The following is a 17,209-nucleotide window of genomic DNA, read 5'->3' as shown; positions in this document are numbered from 1 at the left end:
ACTTTTGTATCCCTTTTTCACGAACATGGACGCGGTGGTGGTGGTGAATGCAGTTTCAGTGTCCTTTGAGCACCGCCCAGCGTCTGGCGCCTGATGGACGACGGGACTTTATGGCTTTAAACCTATCAAGCCTCGACGACATAGATTCTCCGAGGGATTCCGGGAAAAAAGGTTCCATAAACCAACTCGTCGAATAGGGCTGTTAAACCACACGGCGATCTCACTTGCCTATGATCAATTGATATTTATTTGATCGGCTAGTGATCAACAACGATAGAGCGTAACAACGTAACGATCTTAGTACAAAGTGGTTACAATTTTCGATGCGATCAGTCAGCACGAATCATATCTAAATAGGAACAGCATAAAATGGGGAGCATCACTTGTAGAATCGACCTGTCAAGGTGTGCGCCGCTGTCACCAGTCGATGCCGCACTCGTTCCATCATCTTTTTGTTTGCAAGCTGTCTGCGATCCACCTTGCCGCGATCATGCGTACCGCGGGCGCGCACTTACGCAACTAGAAAGTGGCAGGTGATCTGGCACACACCGGCATACCCATGCGACACGCCAATTCTTCGCCAATAATCGGCCGGACGCCCGTAGCGAAGCATACGGAAATAGATCATACGCGCGAGCGGCCGGGCCCGTTGCCAGCTGCATCTTAATGTGCCGCGCGCTTCCGTTCCTTCGTGCGCGGTGTGTGTCTAGTGAATTCCTTCGAACAACCTTTTTCCATTTCGGCCGCCGAACACGGGTCAATTAACACGAGACGATGGCGCGCACCGCAACGCAACACGCAACGGGTTGTTCCCGCGGGAGGAGTACACAAAAACTGGCAAATTGCACGCGAAAATTGGCCCCTCGATCGTAGCGGTGTGTTGTAGCGGATTAAAAAAAATGCTGTCGAATACCTTTTGGCCGGCTTCGTCCCATTTTGTCATAATTATGATCGGCGCGCGAAAAACACTTCCGAAACGCCGGGTGCTGCTGTTGTCCGCGAAAGTGAAAGTGTAGAACCATGCGGGAATTGGCTCCGCGGCAATAGGACCTCGGCTTGATCGGAACATCAGCAATGCACAATCCAGATTCATTAACGGAACACGAGAGAGCCGCCTGAGGATTTACGAAATCATAACAATTAGCGGCTGTTCCCGTGCCGTCGTTCCAAACTCCCCAGAGGTCGTCCCAGGAAGTCGCTTCTTCGCCACCGGCACAGGACGTCTGCTCGAGCGTGCGGTGCCCCAGTTGCCCAGCGAACCGGCACGCGGCTGGCGCGACTTTTGGCAGTCCCGGACCCCCGGCGTTGGACGGGCATCATTATGCTTTATGCTCTGTGCAAACTGAACACCGAAAAAGAACGGTCCCCTCGGCCTATTATGCTCCCGATGCATCCCGGCCGAAGCGTGTGCATCGAAACGGAATGTCGGCGCGCCGAAATCGGTGGGTGGCACCACCATTCGGACGGACACGGACCGTTGGGCGCACGGAGTTTCGGGGCGTACTTGTTGCATCCTCTCCCCGCCGGTTGCAGTTGACCCATCTTCGGGAAACAACGGGATCACGCGATCCCGGGCGATCCCGGCGAGTGCATCGGTTCCGCTTGAGAGCACACTAATGCGCTGCGGCGGCACCGGAAATGGGCCGACGGAGAAGAGAAAGTTCGGACCGAGTCTTAATTCTGCTCGCACCACACCGTACCCCGTGTGTCTGGGGGGATTCGGTTTCGGACCACAACTGGACCTCGCGCGCAACTTATGCAACAAGCGGTGCCGTACCCGTAACTGCATCCGAAATTCTCCCAACCCGGTTATTAACCCACAAACCCCCCGGGGGGGGGGTGTGACAACCCTGGGGTACTAATTATTATTATTTTGCAACAACATCGACCACAAACTGCCCCTCGAAGAATGAGCCAATCGCGCGAATTAGGTGTTGACCGCCGGAGCACGGTGAACAATGACCATAACCGCGCGCGCCCAGCCAGCCCTCTGTCTCACGGACGGACAGAGGATAATAGAATTTGGTGCTGGGCGATAAAAAGGTGTTGCTCCACGGCCACAAAGTGCAGCCCGTGCGCGCGCGCACCGATTTTTATGATCTGCGTTGCGGTTGCAATTTTGTTGGGGCGACACGGCACAGCCACTCGCTGTCTGTGAAATTCGATTTACGGACCCGAAAATGAGGTGACCCTGCCGCCGCTCCGTTACATTGGACACCCGAGCCCCCACTCGATGGTCATTCGGAAGGTAATGAATCCATTAACGTATCGAATCCATTACACTGTTCCAGGGCCAATCTCGATAGCTTCGAGTTCGAATGGGTTTGGAGTTTGAGTCGCATAAGGCGGATAGTTCAAACCGTTATTTTTGAAGTGTCGCCGTGGCAACCACCAAGCAACACGCGGACACCTTTCTGACACCGTCCAAGTATTGGTTTTAAATGTGACAAACAACGTTTTTTACATCTTCATAAACTCTATTATCTTCCCCCATTTAATTTGGCAATCTTCTAACACCATTCGGTGAACTTTGGTTATGTTTTCGCCAGTTTCGCCTCTTATGGCCACGTTTGAGTTCAATTACTCAAAAATTTTACAGAGGTAATGGCGATGGCGCAGAGGTGGTGACTTTCAAACCGACTCGACCTCGATGTTTTTCCATTTTTATAAAAACACTGACATCAACTCACTCAAACGATTGTTATACAAAATCTCCCCGAAAGGATATACAGAGTGACCCATTTGGCGCTCTTTTTTTTTTAACTTCCAATTACTTGATGTTTTTGGTTGATTTTGAGTGCGGATTTTGGCTGATTGATTCTTCGGCGAAATTTATGCTGATTATGCTTTCACATAAAAGTTCAAGCATCGAAAAATATTAAGCCATTTTTATTTTATAACTAAATGGAACAAAAGAGTCCGCACTGGGCCACACTGTACAAAGCTCGTCCCAAGTAACTCATCTTTTGGAGAGTAACGGTCGGAAGATTAACATCCAAATGCACTAGCTTTCATTTACTGAACAACCGGCGGAACCAAGTCGTCGGTCACGGAAACGAAAGACGATCAACGTGAGTCCCAAACCGTAAGCTGGTGCTCAATACCGCTCAGTGTCCGTTGTAATAATAATAAATAAATAAATAAAACATCAAATACCAATTGTAGGTAACAGTAAGTTACATAAGAACCGCGATGCCGCGATGTTTAGCATAAATATTAGCAAACAAATGGCACAAACAACAAACAAATGCTAAAGAAGACCAATAAAATAATGTTGCCACAATGTTTAAAAACACACAAACATAAATAGGAACACCGGGGCCGCAACCGGCACTCGCTGCTCGCAGGCGCGGGCCGACCCCGGCTAGATTAAACAAACCTCCCCGCGGGAACGCTGACGCGCACCGGCGCAAGGTCAGTGGCGCAGGAAGCCGGGGAGCCACCACACAGCACACAGCATAGAGAGTACGATCGCATACCGGTGGCCGCGCACCAACCACCCAACCCGCCCATTGCAGCTGCATTTCCCGGCGCCCAGCGCCAGCCAACCATCATCTCATTGCATCATGGCCTAGGCTTGGGCCGCGGGCTTTTCACTTTCATTGCCATCCCCGCCGCCGCGAAGGGAATCAGGTTCAGTGTTCAGCGGCGGCCAATGTCGGCGCTTCGCCGAACGGGAATAAATTGGCTTCGACAGCACAACGGTTGGGAAAAATGTCCACCAGTAGAGAGAGAGAGAGAGGGCGAAAATTGCAGACCGCGAAAGGAAAACTAACGATGATTAATAGTTAACTCTATTACTTCATCGACCGCCACGTGCTCTCGATGCTCGCTCGCTCGCTCGCTCGCTCCGTGCTATCTCTTTTTGCGCCGTAAACCACTTTCTTCTTTGGGTTCGCCTTTCGTGCCCCGGTTTCTATCGCTTCGCGGTTCCAGCCAGTGACTGACTCTGTTGCACAATCACAAGCCCCACCGGGCCCCGCACTGGGACTATTACTCGGGGCCTCGGGTAGTAATAGAAGAAATTGCAGGCCTTGAGGGTGGTCTCCGGCCGATCTGGGCCAATGTCAAGGCAACAGCTCTCCGCAGCAGCTGGACGTGGACGTTGCTACGGGGCCGGGCGCTGGCCATAGTCCGGTCGGTCCCCGGTGGGGACCGCCGGAACATAATTAGGTGGCTATTTATTTTGCGTTAAGCGCCGGTCGCCGGTCGCCCGGGGATTGCGTGCGCCTCCGTTCGAACGAAAATATGTGGCCATACGACCGAAAACTGGCGTGTGGGCGGCGTAGCCAATATCGGTCCGCCGTGAGTCTATTTCCAATCAAGGTTCGCCGAAGGAAGCTTTTCGTTTAGGCGTGCCCTATGAAACGACGCTCTAAGGCGGAAATGATCCACATGGAAAAATGTGACACTCACGCAACCGGCAATCGCTTTTAAATCACTTCCAGATACATTGGCCGGCATAGGCGCCCGGGACAGGAGACGGCCGGCTGCTGGTGGTGTAATAGTTTGCACAGATGCGCCACACGTCAGCACCCGTCGCTCTGCTCCGCATGGGGATTCACCGGCGTGTGCGTGGTTGCTGAAGTGGCCACAATTCGAAAGTCAGAGCCCGCGGAATGGTTTGAAAGGTTTCTTCATCTCACATGTTGGCTTCTGTTATAAGCAAACGCATAACGCTTTGTTTATGACGTTCTGACAACCACAGAAACATCGTCGGGCGATGTTAAGGAGCGACAGAAACATCGCCGCGATGTTCAAAAAAGGAGATATCATTTCGTACCAGCAAAAGGAAGAGAATAAAGGAACTAATGTTTTTGTCTGTCTCACAAACGCGGGATTTAGTTCACGCGGGCCACGTGTGGTCGTAGGTGTTTACTCTGTTTTGCGCCTTGAAATTGTGACGCCATTAATTGCGTATTAACGCGCGCCGGGACGGGTAAACAGGGTGTCAAACTAATTCGTTCTCGGTTGACTTACAACTGAAGCAACGAATTTCGGTGTTCCAAGCCACACCATCATCATCATCATCATCATCATTATCATTTCCAGACAAAACTTTACTTGAATGGCGCGTTCTGGGCCTGGGTCTTATCATACTGTTCGACGGCGCGCGCACACCACAACAGCAGCAGCAGCAACAGCAGCAGAAAGCCCAGGAGGGGACGGTAGAACGCGAGCGCGCCCGAATTCAGGTCAAGGTGGACGGAATCAATAAATTTTCGTCGTCCATTATCGCACCAACACCACCACCAACCTAGTACGCCATCGTGAGACGGCTTGCGGGGGCCTCCTTCTGTCGGCGCGCCATTAGACGCTAGAGCTTCTGTTGGACGCCAAAAAAGGAGGCCCCCACCAGAGATGCCCTCCAGCTTTTGTTCAATACTGTGCACGACAAACAGCACAGAAAGACCCCAAAGCTTTAGCGGCCAAGTGGTTGCCAAATCCGACAGATGAGGGGCCGGCATAATGTGTTTCAGCCAGAATCGTTCTCCGGTTTCGCAAACTTCGGAGCGTCGTGCGTGAATAAGTTGCCTCATCCAATTCGCCGAAAGCGGCGAAATGTCGAAAACATCGCGCGAAATCGATCGCCGACCGCGACCTCCAGCGCCAGTGAATTAGCGCTGCGATGCAATCCGATGATCCGATGATGAGCGCGCTTGAGCGATGAGAAACTTCCAAATTAATTTTGGCCCCCCACAAACCAGGCCCACACCATTGAGCAACCCGCGCGCCGCGCCGAGATGAGAAGCCCAAGCCAAATCGTGTCATCCATCGACACACTGAGTGGCTGCAATTTTCCCTCCAACAAACACGAGCAAACACAACGCAGTCGGTAGCCGGGGCCAATATTGCGTAACAGTCCTCGCCCCCCCGTGTGTATGATGAGCTATGTGGTGCCGGCCTCTATTGACCGGCAGAGGACGGTCCCAACCCCGCCGCGGTTCGGTTCATCATCAACAAATTGGCGAAGCGAAGGTTCCGCCGATCTCACGCGTGAGAACGCTTGTCCCATCTCACCAACGTGTGTGGTGAGGTGAGCGCCAACTGTCAAACCACTCGCCCTGCTCGCTGCAAAGTGAAGTAAATGTGAGATCAATTACTCACGGGGCGAGAGACTGGCAAAAAAGTTCAAAGGTGCACACTTTGCTGTTCACGCGCGTTGCTAATTTAAGTTTTCGCTTTATTTGGAAACCCATTATGGGTCCAGTGTGTGTGTGTCCCGGACGGTGATGCAAAAATTAGCACCACCGCACAATGACTTTTGGGCGACGACACAGGTTACCCGATGGCTCGTGAAATGCATCCTCTCTCGAGTGGCACACTTTCTGCGGCTCACCCATCCGGTATGAGAGGCACCGGCGTGCCACAGCATATGTACCGGAAAGATGCAATGTAGCCGTGACGCGTTGCGGTTGCGAAACCGCATCCAACGGCAACGGGGCACTTATTACTGGCACGCGGCCGCCGCAGCAGCAAGTGGGCAAATATTGTGCAATGTGCGAAAGATGCTCGTCTTCTTCGCACCTTCGCCTAGCATAAGACGATGCTGGCGACATATGCTGCCAGCCAGCATCCCAATCCCCTTCGTGGCGTGCATCTTCCGAGCGCCGAGCTCCGGGGTAAACACACTTTCGCGCACTTCCACTTCGGCGTTTCGCACACGCAAACATTGCCTAACATATCGCATCGCGATCGCTGAGCGGCTGTTGTTGGGTAACGAACGAACCAGACCACGATGCGCGAGCCCCGAGGACACGCATTTCACACCTCGTCGACCATCGATTCTTTGTTGCCAGGTTAAACAGCGTACCGGGCCGTGATAATTGAATGGTCATCTTTGCGATCGGACGCGATCATCCTTCACCCTTTGGACAGTTGGCCAACACGTTTCGCGAGTGGAGCAGCCTGGTGCCTAGTACTACGATGAATGAGCTTCTCCTTTCCCCGCAAATGGATCGCTTTTTGAAACAGAAAGCGAATGCAAATGAACCGAATGCAGCGGAAAAGTGGCACACCACGCGCACGCGCTCTAATCTTATCAGCTAATAATATGCTACGCAATGTAAACAAAACACAAAATCCAACAAGACGGGCGTGATACTGGAAGTGGGCCCCCTTTTTTTGCTGGCCCAGCCAGCCCCCTGCGGCCCGATCTGAATCGAAGGAGCTGACCATAAACCGATGTGTGTTGCGGGGAGGGGTGTCCTAAATTCGCATTCGCGGCTTTTAAAATGCAGCACCCACGGGGCGTCGCTGAGTGCCCGAAATCGCGTTCGCTCGAATCGAATCCCGCGGCCGAGAAAGATAAAGACGCGCGCGCACTAATAAAATGATGGTGCTAAGACACCGGCGCGGGCGCCGATAAGACATCCCCGAAGCTGTTTGTTTTGAACCCACACACGCAGGGGCACGCAGTTGTTGTTTTCGTTTCGGGCTGCCGCGCCATTTTCCGCCTTTTCCACCGGCTTTTATTTGGGGAAGATGCGCGACAACACCACCAGCCGGATTGTTGTTCCCGGATCGCTCTCCCGCGGGTGGGCCTTACTATCTACTAGGTCAAGGTCGCACCACCACGCGAAGAACACCGCACGCACACATACTACGCCGGACGCAACGCAACGTGCGACGTGACGAAGCCGCCACGACGACGACGACGACGCGGTCGAAATGAGGCCGCGTAAGAATGCCATCAAATCTGGGACACGTCGTTGGCTCGAGTTGGCGATTCGAGCGCGAGACAGACGGCTTCGTCTGTGACCCGAATGATGCGCGGCCGCGCGGATTCGGGTCGACCGGCTGAATCAACAACAGTCGCGGCGAGCGAGCAGCTGAGTTCTCGGCACAATTCTGCGGTCCCCAAAAAAAGCGTCTACTTACTACCTCCTGCGACAGGGACAGATAATCGAACACACACATACCTGCAAGCGAGAAGGAAGAGAACAAACCATTAGCTCTTTGTGGCCTTCGCTGCGATCGAAGCATGATATCGGAGCATCATCGGAGTGACATGATGAAATTGAGCAATGAATCCAGGAGATGGAGACGCCTTGTACTTTGTTACTGTTACTTAGGAGTTATTCCATTCATTCCGGGTACACAATCTGTGTTCCTCGTTACCGGAGAGCCGGCAGTTGGTTGCTCATTAAAATACCTTTACAGGGCACCCGCTGTTCGTGACTCGATGTTGTTAAATCAATAAACCACTAATGAGTCTGGATCGATCCGCCACGCTTGAATTCCCTTTTTGCCACAAGAAGTAAGGCAACCCAAATGGCAACCTGAAGGCAGGCAAGTGCATACAAACTGCACAATCCCCCGGTGGGCAGTTTAGGACCCCACCACCACAGCACCTCTCGAATGGAATGCTGAAAGCTTTCAATCTCAACCGTCATCAGAACTCGGCAACTCGCCCCTTGAAAGCCCAAAAACTGAGTGGCCGAACCTCCGGCGCGCTTTCGAAACCACAGAACAACATCCGCGAAACCCGCCACGGTTAGGTCCGGTGTACAAGTCCGCCGCAACCGAAACAATAACAAAAAAGCGCTCCAAAGGTGCTGTTGGTGGTACCAGTTGCACCATTGCACAATGCACACTGCACTGCCAGAGAGCGACGGAGACAGAGCGAAACTGGTGGCCACAAATCTTTGGACACTTCACAAGAATTCGCTCTCAAACCAACGGGGGGCGAGGGTTTCGGTGCGAAATGCATTTCAACGCCGTTGGAAGAACAAATGGAATTAATCGACGGAAAATGTGAAACCGGAATGGGATCGTGCGATTCAGCTCCTTGGGGGGGTTTTGCTGGTGCCGGAGAAGATCGGACACGAGCACGAACGATCAAGTGTAATGTACCGTGGCACGATGGTGCCGGACTCAACGAGTGCCCCCCCGAGCGAACGAGGTTATCGTTAATGGGGCCGTAATTTGTACGCCGAGCTGACAGTCGCTTGCCACCGCCGCAAGCTGGCCGCAGCACGCGGGAGGGTTTCAGTGGTCGACTGCATCGTTCAAAACGCAGTTTTAATGATTTTTAAACCTAACGTTGATGGACGCAACTTTTGCTAACTAGCTGGGACGATTCCGAAGAGGAAGATCCATGAGTCATCCGAGACTCTTGAGTAGAGACCTCAGGAAACATCTTCTGCAAATCCAGGCAGATCCTGACCTATGATGATGCCATAGACGCTATAGGTCGAGGGCCCTCGCAGGATGTAGCTCAGGCTTACTGAGATTCTCAGTCTGCAGATAAACGAAAGCTTAGCACCAGCAACGACATAACTGAGGAGATTCGCGCTGAGGTCAAAGAGAACCTTCATAATTCCCAGGACAATGTAGAAGCCGCCAAAACAACGACCTCACTATCGCGCAGCGTATACGTCTCGCCAGTCTCCGGTGGGTAGGTCATGTCATGAGCATTAGATGCTTCAAACTCGAGTTTACTACTCAGAACTGCGAATGTTTCTGACATTCCGACCCCTCTTCGTCGCCCACCGTTCTTCGAGGGAAGAAACCCCAAAACGGTGACCCCACAACGGCGCGCAGGTTGCACGGAACGGTTTTCACTTTCGATTCGAAACGCGCCATACGCGCCGCTCTGCAGTTTGCACCCAGAGGTGGTGTGGTGTGGCTGGCTGCCTGCCTGCCTGCATTCTATGGCCGATTTCGAAAACCACCGAAGAAAATCGAAAGAAAAAAACCCCAGCACACACACCTCTTACCTTTTTGCACGCACACCACGCGTGCCACGGAACGGAACCAGGCGCAGGTCCAGGGGCAGGTGGTTTGCGGTGGCCAGTGTGTGGTGTAACTTCCATTTCCTTCCTTCGATTGCACGCGCCCCCCGCGTACAATTCGCACACACTCACAGGGCGGCGCGCGCGCTGAGCAAACATAACCTCAACAACAACCGCAGAGGATCGCAGAACGGCGGTGGGTGTCGGACGGGGGAGTACTAGGCTCGGGTGCAACGGTGCTGTGGGGGCCCTCCGTGGCCCCCTCGCCATGTTCGTGGCGCAGGGTTCACGCAAAAGGGTTCTAAAGCCATCATAACAACAAAAACGAGTTCCGCAGGCTTCGCAGGCGGAGACGGAGACATAAACGCCAAACCTGACCAACCCCCCCGCGGAGAGCGAGAGAGAGGCTGCTGCTGCACCCTGCTTGGGACTTTTTGCGGTGTGTGTGCGGCTGTTGCAACTCGTGTTGCACTCCGCACCGGCGTGGTGCATGTGCATCGCCGCCGCGTTGGTACATCCGAATCTGAGCGGCTGCGACACAACAAACCACAACATGACCGTTAATCACAGTCCAGGAGAAGTCCATTGGCTTGCCCGAGGTATAAGTGGAAAGTTCAATCCACCCAAAGGCTGACCGAGTCCGAAATTGGCCGACTTTCAATCGACCTTTGCCAAACGGCCGCCCAGTTTAGAGACTCGATTGCCACAACTTTAAATACTTCATCAAAGCACCTCGAAGCCAAGAAATGGCGCCAGTGTCCAGCCGGATCCAAGGATAATTATGCTCAAGTTCCAGACTTTTTCTTCCACCGAATTGGTCACAGAGAGTTTCGCAGGGGGTTCTATCTGCCGACCGACCAGTTCTTGAATGTGTCGCTTAATTCGGGCGCAATAGTTCGGACTCACACACCAGCAGCAGCAGCATCGGCAACGATCCCCAGCAGCAGCCAATAGAGGAGTGTTGTCATCGCACGGTGCGCGCGCCCGTCTCACTCTCGCCCGCCCGCTTCCGTTCGCTTCCTTCCGCCGGAGGGTAGGGGTGGGGTCCGACCCCCCCCCCCTAGGCCGGGCGCCGGGGCCTAGTGCCGTCCCGCACTGGCATGACCTACTTGTGCACGGTCCGTGTACACGATTAATCAATGCATAACTTGGAAGCTTGGGCGAAACGGCGAACCCAGAGAGCGAGAGAGAGACCCCGCGCGCTGCGAAACACTCGAAACCTCAATCTGCCACGGCCCCTCGACCACCCCCCGTCGCCACCCAGCAATCACGTGCGCGAGAGGCGGCGCGCGGTGAGGTTCCGCTCGAGGTACCAGTTCCGCCGGCCCGGCCAATTGATTGCGAGCGAAACAGAGAGCGGCGGCGGTGGCGGGCTTTGGGGCCTTCCAGCTCACACTTGCGCTTTCAACCCGCCACGGAGCAGCAGCATAAAACCGCACAACACACCACCGCCGCGCCAACCGGTTCTGCTGCGCGCTTCCACGAGGAAAGTGAGGAAACATTCTCGCCGGGTGAGGTGAGCGAATGCGATGAGGATTACCTCATTCGGTCGGACGCGCACGGAAAGTGAATCGCGTGTACGGCGGCAGCAGCGGTGGCGACCGGCGCGGTCCACATCCTTCCATCCCGCGCCGCCCCCCGCGATCAGCGTGCGCGATTTCGTCATTCGTGAGCGGCGGCGGCCGCGTTTTGCCATTCGCTCTCACTCACTCACTCACTCTCACTGCGTGATGGGCTGCGGCAGCGGTGGTGGTGCAAAAGTGGCTGCGTGCGTGCACGTTGCGGTCACCATTGCGGGGAGATTCAAGTATTTTGAAACATGGCACAATAATCCAGCAGCAAAAGCAGCGTAAGGATTATTTTAGGAGCAACCAATGAGCAGTTCGATCTTTAATCTACAATGACAGAATCACCACAACAACAATCGTCGATCACCCGGCGGTTGTGCCGACTCCGGTTCGCCGCCGGTGGCAGAAGAAAGCGAAAGTGAAGCCACTTGTCAGTCAAAAGCCGCTGCAATGCCTGGCCTGGGGGTCGATTAAAAGCAGCAATGATTCACACTTTCATTGACCAGACGACGGCCGAGCGCGCGCACAACCACAACACGCGATGACGAGATCGTTCGCGATCGTATTTTACCGGGTGTGTTAAGTTGGCACTATTGGGTTAATGTTTGAGATGTTGCTAGCTCGGCTAGCTCGGCTTTCTTTGCATTCCTCCGATTTGATACGTACGTAATTTTCAATCAATCATTTAAAAGTGTTTTTTTTTTTCGACCTGAAGGTCATTATTCCATTCTGGTGATAGTCCAAAGGTTTGCAGGTGAAGAATTGCAGCAGTTGTTGAAAATAGACCTAACCCAAAAACAGAAGGGAAGTCGGTTTTTGCATCGGATTGTCGCTGACGATGGAAAATGGACCCCGGCCCTATCAATTGCGCAAACAAAATCATTTAGGTGAAAAGCCGACGCTCTTCGTTTGGTGGGACCAGTAGGGTACGGAGTACCATGAGCTACAAACATCAGGCGAAACGGTTTATAGAGATCGCTACCGACGACAAAGGATTGATGTAAGCTTTGCATTGATGGAAAAAGGAGCGGAATGGCCACGAAGACATGATGAAGTCACAAAAAAACATTTATTGTGAAACGTTATCGCCCTAGCTGTATTCTCCAGACCTGGCCTCGTCAGATTCAATGGAACATGCACTTGCAGAGCGACGCTACGTCGAATATGAAGATGTCAAAAAAGGGATCGATGAATGGATTTCGATCCACAATTTCCCTGACAGATGGGCGAAATGGGTAGCATACACCTGATAAAGGGCATTCAAATGGCCTACAAAGACACAACCGAACGCGTTTGTGGACCGGCTAGTGCCCGGCCACTCCCTGCGTGATGTGACAGGACACACGGAGATCCTTGCCACACGTCACATCCTCAGCGGGGCCTCGCTCAAACTCTCACCACCAAGATCCTTCTGGTGGGGGGCAACCTGTTGCGCTCCGAAGATTCGATCGGGCCAACAAAAGAACCTGGCGCGCGACCGAAATCCTGAACCTAATTCGCGGCGCGATTAAAATGGAACGCCGCCAGCCAGCCGTGTGGCGACGAAAAATCGAAATAAAATGCAGCGCAACGCGCGCGCTTTTAATAACTTTTTCGGCGTGCCGCCCCGAACGCAAAACGAGTCCACAACCGCCGAGAAGACGAGAGAAACGAGTTCATAAATCCAAAGCCGCCCTTTGGCCGTCGTCGTCTCTCTCGTCTCGTCTCGTCTTGGTGGTGGGCGCACAGCACGCTGATTGACGTGTGCCCCCCGGGGGTGGGTGGGTGCGGTGTAGCTGGCGGAGAACTAGGTCACTAGTGCTCACTCGCTCGCTCGCTCGCACACACCCATTACAGGCTTTCTCGTGTGTGCGCGCCGCAGCACTAACGCCGAGAAGCGTATCCTTGCTTTTGGCGGCCCGCTGCACTTCTATTCTGGCGCGCTGGGGCGGTTCGTGTCGCGAGTCCGTGGACTCACGGCAGCAGAGTCACTCAAACATTGGACACCGACACTACTACTGCCACTAACCACTAAATACTCCAACATTTTGCTCGCCCCTTACAACGGAGCGGCGTTTCAATTAATTGCGATCGGCGATGTGAGAGAACCCGATGAAAATTCTAATCGACTCGCTGCTTGTACCAGGGAACCCTACGAACCCTAAGGGAACTCAATCCGACTCCGACTGCCCTAATGAGGTTTTAGTTTTCAATTATCTTCCCTCAAGCTGCAAGGGCGGCCATACCGAAACCAGTATCGAGTTGAAGACCCCAACCAAAAGTCTCACCAGCGGAGGAGTTCACTCGCTCTCTCTCTCTCTGACCCCCGTCAGGATCCGATTCTCCGGTTCCGTTTTCTTCCCTTCACAATCGACCGAACCTTGCCCAAGAATCTTCCGTTGCCCAAATAACCCGTTCTCGGCGGAACGAGAATTTATCGTTCTCCGTTGGCCACAACCCCACGCGACGAGAGCGCTTTAAACACGGACACGGACCATCATCATCTTCGCCATCCTCATCTGCATACAACTGATACCGTTCCGTTTCGTTGTGTTGGTGTGCGGGTTGTTTGGCTCTCCGCTTTTAAAGGGAACGAACGCCTGATGGGGCGCCCTTTTTTGTGTGCCACGCTTTTTTCCTTCGCACAAACGTGCTGCTCAAACATCGTCTTCCTCGCGCTCACTCACACAACGGCATGACCACCCCCGGCCGACCGACCGATCGGGCTCTTCACTTCATTCGTTTCACACCTACGTAATGCACCGACAAACCCAAACGGGGAACATACACCAAAAGCGAGGCCCAAACATTCCACAACGGTGGGCTGTGGGGCTGTGTCTATCGGTTTATGTCGCTTCCGAAAGTGAATCCACCATCGCCAGGAATCGATCAACGAGAAAAGGGCCGACATCGAAAAGGGTGCACCAGACTCCCCACCATTGTGCCGATGATAACGCATCGCGCGCAATCATAACGATTGTTCATCCCATCGTGCCGAACCGAAACGAATGCGCATAGTTTCGCTCTCTCGCTCTCTGGGACCATCGATCGATGCTTGGTCTATGCTCGGCTGGAGTGCCGCCGCGCACACCAAGGACCACCGGCCGGCCAGCCCACAGACCGACCGACCGACCGCCGGTAAGCATAATGATGTCGACAAGAGCTCTCTCTTTCTCTCTCTCTGTTACACAATCGGTTGCGCCTCTCTTTTTCTAGCTTCGGTGACCTTGTGCTAGATTTTATCGAACCGGTTCCTTTCGTGTATGTAAGCGTGTGTTTGTGCGCGGGTTTTGGAAGCATAGCTTTCGACCACAGCAGCATACACAGCCAAGCCAACAGCACACCACAGTTTTCCAAACGACGCAATGAGGAAAAACAGGGAAATTATTTAAGGGACTCAGCCATTTTCGAACCTTTTACGAACTCGAATCAACCGAACCGAATGGTGCTCTGTCTGGTGTTCGAATTTTGTGTAACTCAACCCAATTAAAACCCAACCAAAACGGGGCCGTTTTAAGGGTTTCGGGAAAACCTCCGGTAAAGTGATCCCCGCAACGTGTGTCATGTCGAGCAATATTTCAAACGCCGCCCACCCGGATGTAGCGGAATTTTCCGCCTTGCGGTTGGGCCGGTGCCGGTTCTGTAAACACCGGAAAAACACACCGCTCCTGCGGCCGCGACCCCGTCCGGTAGCGCGTCCGGTTCTTCCGCAGCGCAGTGCCGCCGAGTGGCGGCGTGGTGCATTTTGCGAAAAACAATAAAATCCCGGAACGAAAATCGCAATAGGGATGGGAAAAGGAACTGTACAATCGATAAATGGGGATGCAACCAACAACGCGGGACGCCGACGACGACGACGACGCCGATTGGTCCGCGAATTTCGTGCGGAAAACTCCGAACACCACACGGCGACGCACGAGCCGGGAAATGGGTTTTTTCGGTTGCGCCCCCCTCGGGCCAAGGTCAGGTCAAAGCGGGGCGCCGGCGGCGGCACGATGCCGGTTTTCTCGAACTTTTCTTATCGTTCGCATTGCGTGCGTGTGTGTGTCCGGAAGAAAGTAACGAAAAACAAGACAACGCCACCACCACCAGAGATCCCTTCAGGGCCCTTTTCATCACTTTTCCGGCCCCACCGACCGAACCACGGTGAAAACAGATCGATAAATCTTTGCTCCACCGTGCGTGCGTGCGGCGAGAGATGATGCAGCCTGTGCCAGCCCCACCCCTCTGGAATCCAGACTCCGAGACGACGCCGGCAAATAATACCGGAAATACCGCCCCATACCGTTCCGCCTGTTCCGCTTCACTTCCCAGTTCGCCGCTTGCATTTCCGCAAGAAAGAAATGGCGCCCGACTGTGTGTCAGTGTGTGCGCATCGGGAAACCGTTTTGTTCACAAAGAACGGCGCCGCCAACGGGCGAAGAAAAGTTGGTCTTGATGGTCACAGGATTGCGCGCTGATGGTGGTGAAAGGCGCCGCGAATCCGACCTTGAGCTACTTTCTCGCTACAGCTCTGCTCTAATCGGCGATTTCGGGCCGTTCGGGGAACCTGATTTGTGGCGGCGCGGAGCAACTGTGGAGCCGACGAGGAGCGCCCGCTTCCGCAGAAAGGGGTTTGTAACAAATGTCCGCTCAGTGGCGATCCTTTATAGACACGACCGTTGCCAGCTTCCGATAGCGTTTCGGAAACAATGGAATGAAAAACAACTAACGCAAGGATGCAAATAAGCGGTTCCAGCAGCCAAACAAAATCTATGATTCTTATAGGACATTTCATAAAAATGTATCTTCTTCATCTAAAGAACTAAGCCATCACACGATCTCATTTCTTCATAGAGCATCGTACCATCAACATGCTGCTTTGAAGTACCAAGCCTACTGTGTTCGGTTTCAACAACATCTACATTACTTCATAGCCGGAGGCTGTCAAAATTTGGGCTCCGTTATTTTGAGTACAGCCAGAGAAGGCGATAAATAACCAAAAACATTCATTATAATTTAAATCTCAAATCTGAAAACTGAAAATAATGATTATGTTACGTCAAACCAATGAAAAGGCCGCCTTTCTCCGACTAAGTACACTCTGGTGGATAGACTAAATGTTGGTGACAACGGCCAGGAAGCTCAGCCTGCCTCGGCAGGGTTTTTGGATTGCACAAGGAAAGTACAACGTATTCTAGGTGCCGCCCGGACGAATGACCGATTGTTTGTTGCTTGTGCGCCGATGTGTGCTTGTACGAAGAAAAGAAGGACGTACAAAAGTATGAAGCATTTTTCTATGTCCTTTCTTCATCTGGGACTCTGTATGTGTGGAGCTTTAGTTTCCGTTTCCCATTTGTACTACCCAAATAAAGTGAAACCACCGTCGCACACAGAGTTCCGTCGGTTGGCGAGTTATGAAAATTCCTCTGTGGCCCCCCGATTGCTCGAGATGGCGAGCGGAAGTCGGGAGTCATGGGAAGATAAATGGACAATATGTGAGCCGATGTGAACACGAAGCAGTGCAGTGCTTTCAAGGACATTATTTGTTTGCATCTTGCGTTGTCAGCAAACGATACGTAGCATCCCAAGTAAGTGTACTCGGGCGTAGTTTTCGAACTTCAAATTCAACCCAGGCGGCAGATGAACTAACCAAACGCAGGGCGAGAACGAAGAGAACGAATTCGATCCGCGATGGAAGTCGTGCACAAAATGGACAAAGACCCAGTTCGCTGGCTGGTTGGCTGGCAGGAGGAATAATGCCGCGCGCCAGACGCGCAAGTGGCCAAGAATAAGGCGAACTGGGTCATTAGCGCGTTCGGCGCGCATATGCGCCACACTCGTCGGAGAGAGCAAGCGAGAGAGAACGAGAGACGAACGGGCGCGCATAGCATAAGGGTCGGAAAAAAACATTTGCAAAAAAATGCACCCAGCCGGCCAAATTGA

The 17,209-nt window shown here is 53.2% G+C and overlaps 1 protein-coding gene across 1 annotated transcript in view; it reads right to left on the bottom strand.

Moving 5' to 3' along the window:
• LOC128267073 (nuclear hormone receptor FTZ-F1-like) overlaps positions 1-17,209 on the bottom strand; it is a 70,595-nt gene that overhangs the window by 9,146 nt on the left and 44,240 nt on the right. The window lies entirely within an intron of this gene.

The sequence above is a fragment of the Anopheles cruzii genome, chromosome 2, assembly GCF_943734635.1.
Source record: "Anopheles cruzii chromosome 2, idAnoCruzAS_RS32_06, whole genome shotgun sequence".
Lineage (NCBI taxonomy): Eukaryota > Metazoa > Arthropoda > Insecta > Diptera > Culicidae > Anopheles > Anopheles cruzii.
Note: the sequence above shows the minus strand (reverse complement) of the source record. Positions and strands in the feature narration are given on the sequence as shown.